Genomic DNA, 20,092 nt, shown 5'->3' with positions numbered 1-20,092 from the left:
GGGCCCGTCCCGTCCCAGCGGGCGGCAGGGAGCGGCGTGGGGCGGAGAGAGCCCCCGGACCCCCACCCTTCGTGCAACCCCGGGCCTTGCGGGGACCTAGGGCAAGGTGATGCCGGTGAGGGGAAAAAGTGAGGAACAATTTTGACCTCACTACAAACTTTGACGGAGGGTTCAGAAAGGAATTACACTTATTGCTAATGGTCTGGAGAGGAGAGATGGAGGGAGGGATAAAGGGAAGGAGAGAGAGAGAGAGAGAGAGAGAGAGAGAGAAGGAACTGCCGTCCAAATCCCATTCCCTTGCAGGTACGGAGCTGATGGGACCCTGCCGCAAAACTAAAAAGTCACCAGCGTCCCTCGGAGCTTCTCTCTGCCCCCGGCTCAGCGTAGCAACCTGGGTAATCTTTTGTCGTGGCAGAAGCCACTCCGTTCTCCCCGGTACCCCCTTGCAGGATGGGCCATCAGTGGCCTGTTGTGGGTTGCCCCGGCAGCCCGGACTGCAGGGTCACCTGCGGGGCTCCATGCCCCCAAATCATCCTCCTGCTCTCTCCCTACTGCCCCGGCGTACCAGACAGGAGCCTTCTGCCCTGTTTGGGCTCCCAACTTGATAAGAGTGTTGTCTCGTTTAGTCCATCCCCACTTCTTTCCCTTCTCTCCATTTGCCCCACAGCCGCCACTGTGGGGCTGATTGCCCTGCGCAGACCCAAGCCCGCCCCCTAACTGAGTCCTCTCCGCGTGAGAGGGGGCATCTGCGAGCAAGGCACCCTGGCAGGAGACAGTCCGGACCGCAGAGGAGGGTTTATTTAGCGGGGTATCAATCCATGTGATATTTTTTTAATTCCTCTTTCAAAGGAACCTTTTGACCGTTGTGGTTTTACTGCGAATTATACCAGAAGAATAATTATGAATTAGTTTAAATGTTGCATTAGGCTTTAAGCACTTCCAAGGCAGAGTATTGGATTTCATATTTATAAGAGGAATTTACATTTGTACATTGACTCATGGTATGACGTAGGATGAAACCGATTTCCTCCCACCCTCCCCTGCTTTAGCTTATTTTGGTCGAAATGGGGTAAACAAGCAAACAGAAAAATCATCGTTTTAATCCACGGTTTAATAAGTGCTGACCCGAAGAGCAAGATTTTGTTGAGTAGATAACTGAGTCCTCTCTCTCCATCTCCCTTCCTCCTTCCCTCCCTCCCTCTCTCTCTCTCTCTCTCCCCCCCCCCCCCCGTGATTAATTCAGAGACTGTAATCATGGACATTGTACATCAAACCTTTCTGCTCACGCTACAGACTCCTGCAGATTTTTATTGGTTTACATGAAAGCAAGTAAACATATTTCAGAGGATGCCCTTTCAATCTGGCTCCATTTCCACAGCACATAATTCCAAGGACAATTTGTTTTAATAATAAGAATGGATGCAGTGTTAATGGTTTTCAATTTGTGTTTAAAAAAAAACATTAAATATTTATAAGTATCGATCGAGGGTTTCAGGATTTTACAGACGTCTTAACACATTTCATAGATGGGATTTTTTTTTTAATTTAGAAACCTGTGTCGTATTCTTTTATGCTGTTTATTGATTTAAGCAGCATCCATGTCTCAAGTGAGAGACTAATAGATTTTCATTAAAATAGGCTCTCTTAATCCTGATTGTGAATGGATATGATTGATCCATCCAGCATACTACACATCTATAATATTAATAAAGGACATTATCATGGCAGGACTTGCTTTTCCGTCATCAGTGTACTTTTGTTTTTTCCGCTTTCTTTCAACCTTAAAGATTTATTTGGGAGCCATAAAATGGCCCACAGGAGGGAGACGCTTTGGGAAGAATACATTTTTATATTAGATTTTTTTTTTTTTTGGTAGTTTAAGTGGAAAGATTTTTTTTTTTTAATCTACAAACCGCTGTGGCAACATATGGTGAAAATTAAACTGTTTCCCTGCAAGTCTAATCTTAAAACATTTATGTTGAGTTTTATTTTTAGAAAAACATTTTTAAAGAAGAGGAAAACAATCTTGTATGAAAAGTAAAATAAAGAACATTTGAAAGGCTATAGTTTAAACTAACAATAGCCAACTTCTCCGGCTGAGACTGCTGGACGGGTATCGTACCTGATGAATATGTTACGAAGTGGTCGGGACAGCAGCGGCTACAGTAATTAATGGAGTGTGACAGAAATGCTAAAGGCTTAATTGTCTTTATTCCGATTTCTAGCAACGTAACCAAAGGGATACATTAATTCAGTACAAAAACACACAAATGCTCTCCTCTTTCCTACACCGAGGCAGAGGGAAACACATGCGCTCACACGTGTGCTCAATCTCTCTTCTATCACAATTATTATTTTGTTATATATATAAAGCTGGATCTTTCCAGAAACATTAATTACTCATATATTCATTACAAGGAGCCTAGACGTGTTCAAATCTTCATCTACTTTTACTTCTGGAAAATTAAACATTCACGGCGTGAATTACAATAAACAATTGCCTTTGTGTGTAATTAATTACAATGTAGTGGGCCAGCCTAATGTGTGAGTAGTCCCCTTGATTTCAGTTGCCCTGGATAATTCGAGCAGAATAGGAAGAGCCTACGAGAAAAAAAACTCAGAAGAAAAAAAAAAGTTGAGATCTGTAAAGTTTGTACCGAATTTAGCAACACGAAATACACACAGAGAGAATTCTTTGCCTTCTCCAGTAATGTGCGAGGGACGCTGCAATTTCGAACTCTGTAATAATGATTAATAAGTCAAAAGGGCATATTTTTCTTTTATGGTATGCAGCGCTCAAGGGAATATTCCGTGTATGTCTTTAAAACGAAGTAGGAATATTTACACACATGCACAGAGTTAGCAACAGCACCAAAGAAAGAAAAGAATCCACGAATATTTCAGTGAACTATTACATTTTTTCAATTATTTCCCAATGAGTATTTCAATGAACTGTTACATTTTCCCAATTCACAAGGAAGATTTATGGGATTATTAAGATTTCTAGTGGAAATATTATACAGTGGAATTTTATCGTCTCTCAGGGATTGTACACCATTTGATATCAATTTCCAGATGTTATGATCTTTTTTCAGAAAATAATTGAGTATATTAACTTCCTCCCTACAGAAGACTATTTAGGGCTTTATTTATTTATTTGTTTGTTTGTTCTTTCTTTCTTTCTTTCTTTCTGTTAAGGGCACAGCTATCTCCCACCCTTCTCTTAGCAGAATTAAATTGTTGAAACATCAGAGTAATCTTCAATCAGATAGTAGTCTAATACTCAAGGGAAGGAATAATTTATTTGCCATTTTATTGCAAGCAGAAGCCCGTGAATTTAACTATATTTTAAAATAATAATAAGCTACGTCCGAGAGCACCCGCCTGCCTACTTCGCCGCCCCCCGCCGTGGGCAGAGGGGGAGGCCTGCGCTCTCTCTCGAGTGGGCGCCGGAGCCCCCCGGGGTCGCGGGGCCGCGCCGGGCCCCCATCCGACCCTCGCTCTGCCGGGGCCGCACAGCTAAAGCACGTTAGAAACGACACGCGTGTTTTTAAACGGCACGCGTGCTTGCCTCGTCCGGCGGTCGGTCCCTGGGGACCTGGGCAATGCACACTCCCGGGAACACTCACGCACCCGCACACAGACGGGTCCGTCCGCACGGCCGTGCGTGCACAGCCACACACAGACACACACAGGTCCCGCGATCCCCCACTCCGCGGCCTGGCGCGGCCCAGCGACAGCGGCGGGATGCTCCGCTCCCTCCCTCCCCCCTCCCCCGCCCGCCTGCCCGGCCGGAGTTCCGCCGGTCCCCGCTCCCCCTGTGTCAGACGGGGCGGGATGCTGCCCAGCTCGGGGCAGCGGCTTTGCAGCTGTGCCCGGGAGAGGCTGAGGGTGGACGCGCTCCTCGTCCCCGGTCCCCGCTTGTGCAGGCTGGGTGTGGGTGAGATGGGCAGGCCGGTAGCTACTTCTGAGCTCTGCCCCGACCCGCGGGAGGCAATCGGTGGGTGTCGCAGCGGCATCTCCCCCGAGGAAGTGTCGAGCTGCGTCTCCCCGGTCCTCGCGGAGCTGGTCCCGGCCCCGGCTGCCGCCCCCCGCAGCCCCTGCCCTCGATGGACAGAGAGACACCCCTGCTCCACCCCGCCAGGCCGCCGTCGGAAAGAAACGGGGCCAGCCGGAGCGAGGTTCCACCCCAAAAAAAGGGATTAAGGGATGCGGAAGGCTTCATGGCCCCTATGCGGTGAGGTGGGGAATGAGGGGGCTAACATTTCACAGGTTACCTCACCTCACGTTTATCGGGGTAGTTAAAGGGAATAAAAGCAGTGGGGGAAAAGGAGAGAAAAAGAAAATCGACTTTAAGAGACTCTTGGTTTAAATAACAGCCTTTGATACTTTGACAGTAAAATGGAAAACACTTAACAGGAGTCAAGTTTTGATGTCTGAGGCTGGCAGAGCCCCCCAAAATTATGTTGTCTTGCCTGCTGCTTCAAATTGGACCCAGGACCTTATAACATCTCTCCAGGTCTTTATCTGCAGCCTTTCTGATTGCAAAACCATAATTGTATCGTTTTACACTAGTAAACTGAGCAAGTGCCAGTGGAATAAAATTCACATAGTGCACACACATACCAGCTCTCTAGCTAAAGCAGTCTGTTCTTTGCAAGCTGTAAAGGCCTACAAATTAAATACCAATTACTGGAAGCAATAAAATTTTTTTTATTGCACGAAATCTACTTAAAGTAGAAAAGAATAGTCGTTTTATTTTGAGGAGGGGGAGGGGGGCAGGTCATATTGGCAGAGAAAGATTATATACAGCGCCTGCAGGAGGCTACAATGGAGACATTCTATGGCCAGCAGCAGGCCGGGCTTTCCCCCGTGTTATACAGAGGAGGGTTCTGCAGAGGTGCTTATGATAGGGATTATTGTAGGTGAGACTTGGAGAGGTGGGAAGCTGGGGAACAGTAGCTCTAGGTAGAAGCAAGTGGTGCAAACAAGTTATATGACAGCAGTCCAATGTGCTTTTAAGGTGCTTGCTAAACGAGGTACTAAAAGGTTGGTGGTGAGGATAACCTGACATCTCTTCCTCTCCCCTCCCTCTTTTCCTTCTCCTCTTTAGGGAAGAAGGGGTTACTGGCTTTCTACCTTATTAACATTGGCATGAAATTCCCTGCTGTATTCTCTGGCCCCCTCAGTGGGCTAGCACCCTGGCAGGCAGCATGAGGAGGTGTAGCCAGTAGTGCTCCCTGGAGTCACCAGGGAGCCCCACAGCAAGGCTGGTCTTTTCCTGCAAATGTCCTCAACTTTCTACAAAGCGAAACAACATCAGCAAACCTGTCAGTGGGAGGAATATTTACCCGGTTGAGACACCCTCAGCTTTGTCTGAGTTTAGCTGCCCTTCACAACAACACAGTCCCGTGTCTAGCACAAAAAAAGAAGAGTGGAGGTGGACAAAAAGCCAAACTCTGGCAGAGTGAAAACAGAGGGATAAGTGGAATGACAAACTTCACTTAATATGCTCAGCCCTTGAATTGCGTATTGAAACCTCTCTCAGATGCATCCCACTCCTAATTTCCCCAGTGTTTCATTACTCCCAGAATATTCTGTCCTTTTAGTTTGCTCTTATATTGTGCCTGCGCTTCCCCTTTGGCTTCACTTAATGCCAGGAACTGCCTATGAATGGGGCAGGACACAGCTCTTGAGAGTACCTACCATGCATGGTGGGTCATGACACTTACGCTTATGGGGGCTTGCGTTTTGCCTCTTTAAATAGGATTTGAAAGAGTGTGGTTTATTTGTTTTCAATGGAGAAGGCAATTCAAGGATTGCAATCTTGTTTCTTACCGTAACCTCATTTTAAGTGAACTAAATTCTCCATCTCACCAGAGGGTATTATACAGAGCCAGGCTGTGGCAACAAAGAGATCTTCCAAGCTAAGTATCCGCAAGTGTGCAGGCTTTCTGTGGATGAATTGGATTTAGAAATATTTAAAGAATAGATTTGACTAGACTTAGAAACATAGGGAAAACTGAAACTCCGCCATGTGGTTTGCTGACATTTCAAAGGTTCCCCGTGTTTGTCATGTGAAATCTACAAGTTTTGAAATTACTGATTTAAGTTGCTGCACCGCTGCTTGTGCTGCAAGGAGAGCAATTGCACAGGCAGGTGTTCAGGCTGCAGGTTCCACACAGCCTTTGCTTGACCTAGAGGAGCTGTCACCACTAGAAGTTGGGTGATGGAAGGAGCCCTGGGATGATTCAGCCTTCCAAGAAGCCCCTAGAGATTACGGTCCTGGGATAAATGTGAAGTGATGGGGTCACCCTCCAGCACCAGTGGAAAGAGTGATGCTGGTGGGACTGGTGGTGGGACTGCTGGTACTAGAAGCAGCAAAAGTGAAATATTTCCCTTCCTCTGCTCAAAGTGAAGGGACCTTGGGGTTTACTTTCCCAGATGATAGCCCTTTTTTCTCAGTTGAACTTCACCTCCACCCCTGCAGCAAAAAGTGCTCTGTCAGTGGTTTGCCCAGGGTTCACTCACAAGAGCTCAGATGCTCAACAGTAAGGACGTGGCCTTCAGAAATAGTTGGGTCTCCTCATATCCACCCCAAAGAAGTGGAGGCCCAGGGATGACATCTGCAGATCCCTCTGCTGTACTGCGTTCTCATTTAATGCTGAGTGAGAAAAAACTGTAGGGAGCAAAAGGTTTAATGGCATAGTAATGCTGCTCTGTTTGGAGCAGTGGGTGAGAGTCACCGTCAGAGACAGGAGTGTTTATTCATTTATTTTTCCTTAAAGAGAGGAATTCTGTCCTCAGTGTAGCTAAATAAGTAGGACTTAGGCTACTGCACACCCAAATCACACCATGCGCTCCCATTTACACCCTTTGCTACATGTCCACACACACAAATGTTCACCCATTGACAAGGCTGTGGAGATTTCTGTTTTTGTTTAAAAATTGGCTGCCTGCAGCCTCCCCTTAGTTCCTCTGGGTGTGTATGAGCAGCTGTGGAGAGCTGCAAGGCCAGCCAACAGACCCTGTAGACCCCACAGATGTCAATTAGTTTCTCTCGGGCTTCCTTTGGATACACTGGGGTCTTGAGACCTCCATGTGCTGACTTATTTGTAAAGCATGAGTTATTCACTAACTCCGTGTTACTAATTAGAAGATTATCAGCTCTTGGTGGTTTGCCTGCCTGCTGTAGGGAGGTTCCAAGGAAATCCTCGTATGGACCACGCTGAAGGAAAGCATCAATTGATTACTGTGGTGGGACACTCCTGCTTTACACATTAAGGAGCAACTGGAGGGATATTAAAGGCTTTGGAGACCTTGAGTACCTTTCCAGGCTTGAGTAACCCAAAAAGAAGCTTGCTGCAGCTGCACTGCTGTGGGTTGATGAGAGCTGGCTGGCTGCTGGTAAAAGCAAGCCCATGGATGGGGGCCAAAGGTTTCAGGAAAACATGCAATGAGCCCATGTTCAGCTGTAGAGGGGGGGGAAAACCTGCATAAACCCTTCTGGCATCTCGGAAAAGACAACGAGTTGTGTGCTAAAAGTGCAAGGAGGAAAGGAACAGTTAAGTACATTGCCTCTAGATACTGAAGCTTTTTAAACTAGTTAAATTGACTGCACTCCTCTGGGAATCAGTTTTAAAGGAGGCAAAATTGAGTGCATCTTTAATTTGCCTATTTTCTTCATCCTATATATTTTTGGATCCTCCCTGTGCTAATGAATCCTTGCTGTGTTCATGGAGAGTGAAACTTGTTATTATTAGAAGAGGTCATTGTGGCCTTTCTCCGAGCCATCACTGTCCTTCCTGTGACTTGATCAAGCATTCAAGAGGGTCATGCCGGGGAAGGAGAAAGGTCAGCTCAACCTGCCTGAAGTTAAACCACTTGCCTTTGATAGAAGGCCCACTTTGATCTAAGGTGTGGCATGAAGTGCAATATATAGTTAATATATATAAGCTTATTTACAGAAAAAAAGAAATCAGGAGGCCAGCTGTGTTGTAACATGAAAGTCTTGGTGCAGATAAAAGCCACCAGTGCAAGCCAGAAGGAGATAAGTTTGGGAAAGAAAGAGGACTTGGTGATGCTACTGCTGCTGGCCAGGAATATCTGGGGTTTGCAATCTGTGGCTGTGCCAGGGATTTCCTGCGTGCTGTTAAGTCACTTAATCGTTTTCTGCCTCAGTTTCCCATCTGCAAGGTGGGAATTAAACAGCACATTTTGTTTTCTCTTCATTTTTCTGCCTTATCTACACCACCTCAAAAGTTTAGGGGATTGCTTCTATTTTTGTTGTGTCTACTGCTTGGCAGTCTTATGTTTCTCAGGACCCTCAGGCATTTTCCATAACACAGATAATAAGTTTAACAGGTTTTCTCTCTCTCTCTTTTTTTTTTTTCTGGTCTTGGCCACATAGCTCATCACATCTTGTTCTCATGACCCAAAAGCAGGAAAGTATCTTCACAGCTTCTCTGTGGGATCTCTGCCCCTTAGTGAACAAGGTCTTGCCAGATTACAAGGAAAAAGAAATAATACTTAGTAATTGCTGCTGTCCATAAGACTGACCCATCATACCTGTTCTGCTTGCCAGATGAGTCCAGACCACCACTGACCCAAAAATAACTGCTCTTCTTAAGACTGAAACACTGAGCAGCAGAGGGGTTTCTGAGATTTTTAAAGGGATGATTCACAAAAAGAGAGGACCCATGCAGGATGTAGACCCCAATCTTGCACGAAGAAGATGCGAGAATCCTTCAGCGGGATGGCTGAGAAGAACAAAACCCTTTTAAAAGTGTCTAGTCATGTATGTGTCTCCATTCCCTCTCCAACTTGAGACAACGTGTCCAGATTTCAAAGTGTGGTGTGTGTTGTCAATTCCCGATGTCTTCAACCACAATAAGTACCGTGCTCTTCAAAAAGTCATGTCCCTCATATCTCATAAATCTTCAAAAGGTGAGGCACCTCAAATTAGACAGTGCACTCAAGAGGGTAGGTTTAAGTAATTACTTTTTTATTTCCATTACAGCGTATGATCAGATTAAATCTGAAGATCTAGCTGGAACAGTTTAAAAAGTTACCATCACCAGCTGTGTGTTGCTGTTCCTCTGCCAGAGGTTACCTCCATCCCCCACATACAGAAAGAGCAGTGTGAGCATAAACCTTGGCCACTGATATGAGGATTCAGCACCTTTGAACAGTCTTGCTTTCTCTTTGTGTGCATATGTAGTTTGGTATGCAGGGAGTAAGTGTAGAGGACTACTATCTTCATAGTTTATACAGTCAATAAAGGTTTGGGACTGACTAGTTCCTACTTTTTATGGATATGTGAATAAAACTCATTGGACTGTTCTGAATAATTTTCTTTATTTAAATTTTGATGTAATAGCTCATATGATTGTTTTTCCAGAAGCCCACTGATGTAATTAATTTTAAACATAACTTACTAGTAATAACAGCAAACATGGTTGTGTTTTGTCCCTTACTTCCTAAAATTTTTTAAACTATTATTTTTCTCCTTGTTGTTTTGTTTTCCCATGGCAAATATTCAGGCTCTGTGGACACAGATTTCATGTTGTTTGAGGGAGGAGATATAAAAATTATACTGTCCTTCAGAGAATTGTAATGTAAATGAGAGAGAAGAAAACTCCCTCTGTGGTCTATTTGTGCATTGCCAGGCAACTTTCCTACACTCTTCCTAAGATTCAAGATTCTTCATGTTCAGATACATCATTCTTTTGTAATAGATGGATTGGGTGGAATGTAAAATATAAATTGTGCACAATTCCTATTAATTCTAAAGTCATCATAAAATAAAACAGGCCCAATTGGAGAAAAATTGTATGAGTATACTTGCTAATCCTAAACTGTAGTTAAAGAAAGTTTTTGGCAGCGTTGGTTGAACAGGCATTTCTTAACGTTGCTTTGTTAGAGTTTTTTTTGTTAGACAATTGATTAGTAACGCGGCTCAACACTAGCAAATTTTTTCTCCAATGTAGATGTGTGATGCAAACTGGGTGACTTCATGTGATTTGCCTGCTTGCCAAGGTGAACCGAAGATATCAGAGTTAAGTCTGCTACTGTAAGCCATTTTCAACATAAAGAATGACAAAAGCAATGACTTTTCAAAATTATTATCAAAAATTCTGAAATTTGTTTTCCAAGCAGAGCTATTTATAGAATAATTTATAGAAATATTTATAGAATAATAGCAAGGTTTTCTCAGTTTATTAAAATTACACTTTTACAAATAATAAATGATCTACACCTACCCTTACTATTAGTCAAAGAATATTGTACAGGGGAAAAAAATCAACATTCACTAGGAATTACATGACATTTGCAGTATGTCATGTAATGCATGTAAATGCATGTGGATTAGTTGGAGAGCTGACCCCATTTAAAGCAGGACTAGGTGACCTATTGAGGTCCTTTTCTGCCTGGATTATCCTATGATGCTAAAAATCACAGCTCAAAATCATGCTTCTGATGCGCATCCAGGCCACAAACACCCAATGTAAAATTTGAAAGCCTCTAGTGTCACCAGTGTCCCCATGCCAGAGCAGCAGAGTACACTCCATCCTGGAGTGACACACTCGTGGTGGAATAGCCTGACATTTGGGAGTGGGAAATGAATTTAGGTGTGTCACCACAATTGAAATACTTAATAATTGCCCGTCTTCTTCACTAGATGTTTTCAAAGGACTGACCTTGGGAATTAATTTTCAAGTGGGTTCACATACTAATTTCCCTGTTTGCATTCAGGAATCCAAGCTCAGAACCTGGACAGACGTCCACATTGCTGAGTGTATCACCACACTTAAATTTTTTATTTCTGAGACTATTATCACCACCTCACTGCCACACTTAGAGGTAGGAGAAGGTCCCTCAAACGGTCGATTCAAAGCATCTAATTAAGGGTCTTTTTCTCCATCTCTCCTTAACAGAGAATATCTTCATGCAGTAAGGCTATAGCTATCATTCTTCTAATGTCAGTACTTAAATTAGGTCTCTACTATAACCCATACAAATAGCTCCACCCCCTTCAGTCATAATCCCTCTCCTCTCCTCCTCTCTGCTCCCAAAGAAGAGGATGCTGTATCCAGCCCATACCAGGGACTGCCATGTGTTCACACTAGCCTTTTGGCTCAGCCCAGAAGCATGCGCCATCACATAAATCTGATGACTACCAGGCAGCTCTGGAACCTGTGTACCGGGAGCTGACTTGGTGCACATCCATCAGTAACAGGAGTTAATTCCCCAGGAAGAGACTAGACATAGGCCAAAGTAAACTTCCCAGAATGCAGAAGACATGGGTGTTGGGTCCCAAGCATGATTTTGCTCTAGAGATCAGCTCCTGCTGGGATGGGCTAACTACTAGTATAGACTGGAATACACTCCCCTGTTGTGCTTCCCTGTGTGGCAGACAGAGATGAGATGCTTCCCCAGAGTTTCTGCAGGCAGCATTGAATACTGGATTTTTTATCCCTCAGAAAACTGAAGAAATATAGTTGTTTATTGCTCTCTGCAACCATACTTGCCATGCTTTTTAATTAATCCAGTGAGCAATGGTATCTTGAGCTAAAGGCAATTGAAGACAACAAGTGGTGGTACATAGTATAAAACTGACCTAGTTCTCCACTGTATGAAGTACGCAGATGATGCCAGACAGGAGCAAAGTTTACTTACCCCAAAGCAAGGAGCAGTGTAACTTTGAACTCCTTAAAAGCCTATGGAGAGATACCAGGTGTAGAAACAGGTAGCAAATAAGCATTTAAATAAAAATAAATTAATTATATATACTTTTTGCCAATGCAACAGCCACAAAAAAGTGGCAACTGCATTGTCACTTTCTTTCTTGCACAGATTGCTTTCTTTTATACTATCAAGGTGGTGGGACTGTGGAGAAGAGTAAATAAAAGTTATCGTGAGCAGATATTCTAGGCCAAACACACTCAGACCTCTTCCACTGATGCCAAATGCTTGCTATATTTATGTCTCCTTGCTATATTTATGCAAAGAGAGGAGGAGAGCATCAAGGACCTGCAGTCTGTCTCAAAACATGTGAAAATAAGCCAACCTTGTTATTGATAGACCTGCACACCCTCATCCAAAAGCCCTCAATAGTCAAGGCAAGTGCAAAGGAACAAGCAGATAGACTGCAGTAGATTCGCTGAGTGTGGTAGCTGCACCCAGCACAATCCAGCAGAGATTTCTTTGAGAATGACGCAAAGCTCCAGAGCTCCACTAAAAAGTTCAAAGAAGGAATTGATCTCCAGAGAACTATAGAAATCATTCATGGGGACCACCAAGGTCTCCTACTGTTCTTTATTATCCTGAATGTGTAGAAATCTGTAACAGAAATGCTAAAATCTGTCTGAATGGAGACGATTTAATATGAGAACACCAGATGAAAGAAAAATAGAAGGGTTATGTGGCTTTGGCACCTAGACTAGCAGGTCCTTGAAGTCATGCCAGATCTATGTGCAGCTTCTCAGTTCTGGAAAACAAGGGAGAGAGAATACAAGGCGGAGCAGAATGGGATTGGAGCCTCAAAGCAGTCAGAAGAGATAAATGAGAGATAATAAATCTTAATGGTGACAGTAGTGAGATACAAATGCAGAAGAGAGGAAACAGGGTAATCACTGACAACTCCTAAAACTGGGTATATGAAAAACCAGCACATAACCACAACTCTAAAACCCCAAGAGATTTAAAAAGGAGTCACCAGACTACACCTCTTGTCCTGCGTATTATGGAATCAGGAATCTGGAAACACCAGCCAGGCTGTGTGGACCCAAGACTTGGGGCATTGGAGTGTGCAGTGTGAGAGAATGAGCCAGATAGACTAGTTCTATTGCAAAATAAAATTACCTTTCCTCCCTCTAAGGTCTCACCCTGAGCTCTGCTACGTTGTTGCTGCAAGGCTGCAATAGTATACCACCTAATTCATACAGAGAGGAACAAAAAGACCCAAATCTGGCACAGGGGTTTTAAAGGGAAATTTATTCATATTCCTGCATCCCACATAAAGTAGCAACTAAAGGATGGAAGAAAACAGCTACGGTGAAAACCAAAGCCAAAGCCAAATCAGGCATTTCTTCACCCCTAGCAGCAATATACGGCAAAATTAAACACCTGATTAATGAAGATGACATTACAATAGGCAGCCCTTATAACTCTTACATAATTCAAAGGGTAAGTTGAGATACAGGTGTTGATAGCTTAAACACACACTGACATGGAAAGTGCTACAGTGATAGTGGAAAGAGGCATTTATAAATGGTGAAAACAAACCATTTCAACAGGGCGGCTCTTCACTGGAGCAGAAAATGCAGAACTGCAGCTAGCTAGTGATACACCAGGGTTAAAGGTGATGTGAACCAGAAGAGACTGAGCTCAATAGCTGAGGAGGCTTCAGACCATCAGCACAGGTTCAGGCAACCAGGGCCTCCAGGGCCAGGGGTGAGCACTTAGCACTCTGGGACCTGCAGAAGCTGATGTTCAGATTTGGAAGCTTCTCCTGCACAAATGGCTTCTGTCAGGGACAAAGAAGACTATGGACCAGAGGTGTTCCTGGCTTCCACTGCTCTGCTCTGCTCCAGAGTGCCTTCTTTTTAATGCAATTTTCCTTGCTTATTAATTTTCTTCACATTTAACCTTAGCAGATATTTGTTTTGACTATTGGGAGAAGGGGAGTAAACTCAAGCAGATGCATAGGGCCTAACTACAACTTCAATACGCTTGGTTATATATGGGTATGTTAAAAAAAAAAAAGAAAAAAAGAAATTGAAGAAAAATGCAGTATAGTGAATGTTTTAGTGTTAGGCCATATGTTCTTAACAACTTCGCACAAGTTAATGGAAGTAGTCTGGAGATAAGAGTATTAAACTAGTGAACACAATAGCGAAACAGATGAGACCTAAAAATGGAATAAGTACATATATTTGTAATGTTTGTCTGTAATATTTTTTGTATTTGTAATTCACCAGTAAGTAATTATTAATTTTTTAAAAAAGGTATTTAAATTTTCAATGAAGACCACCTGTAATATGGTTTCCAAGATATTTCATTGGTCTGAGGCATTCTCCGATGGCTGATATAAACTATGTGGTTGAAAAGTGTCTGGTAATGATTTGAAAGCATGAATAAGCCAAAAGGGTTTGTTTTTGGCTTTTAGGGCTTTTTATGTGTATGTGTTTGTCTATTTATTTAGGTCTCTTCTGACAAAACTCACCTTTTTCAGGATCCTCAGGATTTCACAGGTTTCCCCTTATTTGAGCCATGACATCCACAATCCCTTGTTCACTTCACAGCATCTCCCTGTGTTAAATGTGTTTTTACAAAGCTTTCAGGGTTCCACACATTTCCAACTGCTCATTTGGGGGAAATAGAAGCCCTAGCTATTTAAACAATAGCAAAAGCCATACAGCTAAATTTATGTGAGAGAGGTGTGATAAATAAACAAGCAAAACTCCTCTTTTAAATGCCCAGGAAAAGGTGTAATGAAATTCCACAGGAGTAAACGGAATTATTCCACATACAGACTCCTTCAGGAGGCCACAACCTGATTCCCAAATGGTTAGACTAACCCCTGGTTATTCTGGAAACATGCCACGTTGGTAAAAGTCATAATAATGGTGAGTTCAGGAAATCTGTAGCCATTTTTATAGCATGGACTTTTCCTTCCAGCATGTGGCTGGTTGATAACACCCAGTGGCAGCAGCAGGGACTGTGTGGCCTGCACACAGTTTGCCCACAATATTAAAGCAGGACATTGTCTTCAATCCCCAGTTTGTTCCTGAACACGGCAGAGCTGTGTTGCAGCACACAGTCCTTGCTTACTACTGTCTGCCACCTGTTACCTGAATTTAGAGTGCCTGCCCAAGCAGATTGACCCAAGCACACTAACATAGGATGTATACTTCTCAGCTATGTACTATATGTAAAGTATAAACCATAAAAGTCTCCCATGAAAAAAAGTCCAGGGAATCCCGTGCCACAGAATGGAACCAGAAAGAGGAAACTATTATGTAAAATGTTGGAGTTGCCTGTTTATTTTGCCTGAACTAAGTGAAACATAAAGAGTAAACTGAGCATGTAGCTGATGAAAAGTGAAGTTGATCTTAAATTAAATGTATAAATTAATCACATTTTAAAATATAACATTGAAGGTATTGGGTAATGAGAATTAGAACTGCATTCACATCACTGAAATTTACTTATCTAAAAGTTAGGTGTCCAGTTAAAGGTGATGGTGTGAGGTTCCTCTGTTGTACTGGATAAAGAGGCTATCACCCCAAGCAGGCAATTTGTCCAATTTCACTTATATCACTAGTCTCAGCCCATGCTGCTTGTCCCAGAGAGATAGCTCCCTTTCGCTTTCTGAAGGTCCTTCTTTGTTGAGCCCAGAAGAACGCCAAGCAGCTCTCTGAATGTCGTGCTTAACTCTAAAGCAAGATAAGATGAGTCTTACCTTTCTATACACTACCATGGACTCAAAAGTTGTTGCCTGTCACCTTCATAATTTCTTAGAAGTGACTATAATACTATTTTATTCTGGTAATGGTGTATATAGCGGTGGCCAATGCTCTCCTGGTAATAACATCCCACGGTTTGAAAATCAACCCTTTCAGTTCTTATAATAAATGTAAAATTACCTATTGTCTTTTACTGAGCTGAATAAGACCCACTCATGTACATACCGGTCTCTATACCTCTGACTGCTTCTGCATTATTAGTACACAGATTACTATCAGTACAGGGGCATATAAAAAAAATTTATACTTTTGTATACCTTTACATACCTTTACATTTAAGTGATTCTGAATGTGAATAATATAAAGACAGCTTGAACAGTATGGATCAGTGTCTTGAAATCTGAGGGTATCAAAAAAAGGTGGGTAATTTATCTTGTGTTTTTAAATAACAGCTGTTTCACTGTCTATGTGGCTTTCTGTACCAACTAGCTTATATTGTCAGATATCACTGAAAGAATATCAGCCTTTCTTATGCCATCATTTTCTACTATGGTTTAAGTGATGGTTTACGATAAGGAAAATACTAAGGTGCATGGCTCATTTAATCAGCAATTTTGCAAGTGTTTTACTTATGTCAACAAAGAACAAATCGTTTTTAGCATCTGGTATCTAGAATGCAGTATGCAGCATAAATTATTCAAATCAAAGCAACATAAATCTTTGTACAGCAAAGACGAAGCCTCAGAATTCATTGCTGTGTGTTACAGCTTTGGATAGGACAATGACCTCTAATCAAAACTCCTCAGTACAGTCCCTACACTTAAGATGCCAACTTGCCACTAAGGACCTGATTATCTATAAATTTATGGGAACCTGCAATAACTGGTGTTTGCCTCCTGATAATGTTTTTTGACACATATCAGGAGATTCAGCTGATCTGTGTTAGAGATTATTGTACAGAATCTGCAGTTTATACGGGCAATGAGTAGACAGAAGGTCCATTTGAGACCTTTAGCTATAGAGAGGCACATAAGGAAAACTGTTTCCATAGAAACATGCCCCACAGCTGTAGTTAGTATAGGAAAAATAGTTTTACGATTATTTCAGTGAAGTTCTACCTTTTGTTTTCAATGCAAGATGTATACAATAGGTTTTTCATAGTGTGATCTCACTGTAGCTAAGGTCTTACATGCAATATTCACCCCAAAGTGAAGGATTTCCTTTCCCTTATGTGTTCCTAATTGTTCTATTAGATTGTGTGCACAGTGTCCACAGTAGAATGATTTTTATATAAAACACTATTGCTTTTCAGTATTTATTCTTTGTACAATCAATACTTACTTTTGCATTAACTCAAAAAATTGTAAATAAAATTCTCGGATAAAAAGCCAAGGGTGAGATAAACTTCCAACAAATCCAGGGGAGAATATCCAGTGATTCCAGGAGGGGATGAGTCAAGTCAAAAGAGAACTATGGGAAAACAGAGGATGGGCATGAATCATTTCCTAATAGTTTGGCAATATCTTTTTCCATTTAGATGGAATTTATTTCCAACTCAGATGGAAAATTTCTAACCAGTTCCCTGGAAATGACAAGTTTGGTCCATTGCCAAACTAGTTAATCCAAGACACTTTTAGGAAAGTTCTTGGTCCTGCTTCTTCACTTGGCTGCAAAAGCACATGTCAGAATCCATCTTGTGGTGGTAAGCAGAGAGATCTGCACATCTAGTTGACATTTTTCTCCTTTTCATTTCAAAAGTGTCAACAAGGCTGCAAATTTCCCCTACATGCCTGGCATAAGCATGGACTTTATTAGCTGCTTCCATGTACATATGCAATATGCAGAGTAATACGACATCGTGTACAAGATCCTGCAATAGCACTACAGCAAAAGGAAAAAAAAAAAAGAAACAATTGTGTGACATTTTGTGCACTATTTTAGTAATGACTTACTAAGACCATACCATTATGAATTGGTTGGGCTACAGAGGATTTCAAGAAGTACTTCAATAAAAAATAACTTAATAATCCGCAATTCAGTAAGATATAACCAAACAATTCACATATACAAGACAAAACCCAACCAACCAAACAAAAAAACCAAAACACTTCCACGAGCCTCCAAAGCACTTCCAAGGAAAAATTTCTTTCCAAAACAGGAATGACTATCTCAGTCATTTTTCTTTAAAGTTTGCAATACGAACCATCTTGGCTTCCCAACAACTACAGTAAAGTTTCAAGAAGATTTTCCTCATAGCATTTAATTCATTAGTGGGATTTGTATGCACCATTCCAAAGAAGTATCAAGAAAGTTGGTCTCATTGTTTGTGATGGCCAAACAAAGGAAAGAATATTCGTGTCATCCAAAATCCATCCATTTTCTCCTCATAGAGACATAATTGCACATTTAAAACTCAAAGAGGTGGAAGAGTCAGCTCAGATTCCACCTAAGTCTATAAGATTAATCTCTATGTCAATTCTAATGGTACAAAAGATCTGAGTGTAATTTCCTTTTCTGCCTTGTGGTATACCAGATTGCAAAAGATTGCAGGTATTATTTTAAGATTCTCCAGAGAAAATATCGCCAGGCTTCCCTACAAGGGCTTTCAACCACAGTACAGCTTTTAAGGGGAAGAGCCCTGGATGAAACAGAAACAGAGAACTTAAGGAGTATAGGAAGAAAGTTTCAGAGCAGACAGAGGTGATAAAAGAGGGAGCAAATTCATGACAGTATCTGAAAATGAACAAGGAAATCTTGGAATGACTAAAGGAAAAGACAAAATTACCACTGACCTAGCAGAGCCTAGAGTTGATTCCAGGAGAGAAATTTGTGTTGCAAGGGAGAACTGTCAATAAAATCAGGAGTCTGCGTTACATCAGCAGGCTGAATTGCCACATTTTCATACAAACTTGAGTGCCGTGAGCTGATATTGGTAGATGCAAAGAGGAAGGGAGCTGCAGTGGAAAGGGTCAATGCAAACCACTATTGCTGTTGGCAGAATCACCAAATACAAAAATTTTGATAGAAAGTGAACACAGAAACAGCTTTGGCTTGGAGACTCTGCGTGCAGGCAAGACATACCCTTGTCCTCATTGTAAGCTACAGGACTGAAGGAGCTGCAAAGTAACACTGAGAAGAGACCCAGCCTGCTCAGGAGCCTCAGCCATCGATCTGGGCATGGCTGAAGCTTGTGTTCGATGCAGAGGAGCCAGAGCCAGCCCCAGCCACTCCAGCCTAAATAACTGCTCTGTCACAACAGAGGTATCTGCGGCTGCTCATTTGGGGGGGGGGAGGAAAGGGAGAGGTTCATGGAGGGAGGCTTTGCCTTCTTTGTTTCCAGGAAAAGCATGAAGTATCTTCTCCCTCCACCCCCCATTTTTACAGAAGAAAAGAAGAAGGAGCTCTGTAAATTAAATCAAAAAGCAGTGAGTATTTCTTAAGCTTCTGAAATCAGTTCAAGCACTTAGGCAAAGCTAACACAGCTAGAAGCTTCTTAGCCACAGCAAAAGGGGACTTTACCCCCATTGAGCACATGTAACAGTCTCCCACCATGGGGAGAGATGGGAAACAGCCAAAGAGTTCCATGGTTCTTTCACCAAGCCTTCATCTCACTTTCTGTTTTGACTGTATTGCAGGGGTCCATTTTAACTGCTGGTTTTATTGTTTTGTTTTGCTTTGTTTTGTTTTTATTTGGACTGCTCTCCAGTGCCTGATTGGAGAAGAGAGACTTGAAAAAGGCAAATCCGTTTTGCATCAATAACAAAACATCGCATTTCTAAAAGAAGGAAAACAACAGCTTTTGAAAAACAAGCCTGTGCTTAGTTGGTTCCTACAGAACGGTTATCAAGCCAAAGGAGTCCTGGTGATCATGTTTTGCCAGCACAGACAGAACAAAGGATTATTAAAAATAATGTAAACTGATGACATATGTTACCAGTATTAAAATTGATGCACATTCCTGTGTAGCTTAGGGGAAGCCAGAAGCTGGATTTTATCTTAAACAAAGTCAGAAAATAAAAGCAAACCATTTCAGTCCTATTACAGGGAGGTATTTCTTTCTGTCTGCTTGGAAAGGAGAGGTTGGGGGAAGCAGGTTTGTTTTGGACAAAACTCAGACAATCCCCCTCCTGCTGCCAAGTAGATTCAGTTTGACACAGGTACTTCTGTCAATATTTTCCCCATAAAAAGGTTATGAACTAAATCCAGGAGCAACCAGATATCCGTCAAAAAGTAGCAATATCAGAACTACCATTTTAGACACAAAACCACATTTCACAAAACATTTTAATATCAAGTATTAAAATCTTTCAGTGGTGGTGACATGTAGATGTTATAGCCAGAAATTAAGGTCCTTTTGTCCCAGTCATGAGAAAAAAATTGCACAAGAAAGCCACCCTTGTTACTGAAAGCTCTCACACCTAGACTATGACTTCTGTACCATCACAAGCAGTTTGAAACCCTTCACTGAGGTCTTTCCTCATGTTGCCCCTTAACCCACGCTCACCTGTCTTTTGCTCAGTATGGGAATCTTCAAATGAGCCCTGGTTTGCAGTTTCACTCTGCTCCTGACCTTGAGGTTCCCACAAAGCAAAGGAACTTGTTTGTAATGCTCACACATTATG

Source organism: Lepidothrix coronata, unplaced genomic scaffold, assembly GCF_001604755.1.
Source record: "Lepidothrix coronata isolate B3197 unplaced genomic scaffold, Lepidothrix_coronata-1.0 Scaffold68, whole genome shotgun sequence".
Taxonomy (NCBI): Eukaryota; Metazoa; Chordata; class Aves; order Passeriformes; family Pipridae; genus Lepidothrix; species Lepidothrix coronata.
The sequence above is the reverse complement of the archived record's forward strand: the minus strand, read 5'-3'. Positions refer to the sequence as shown.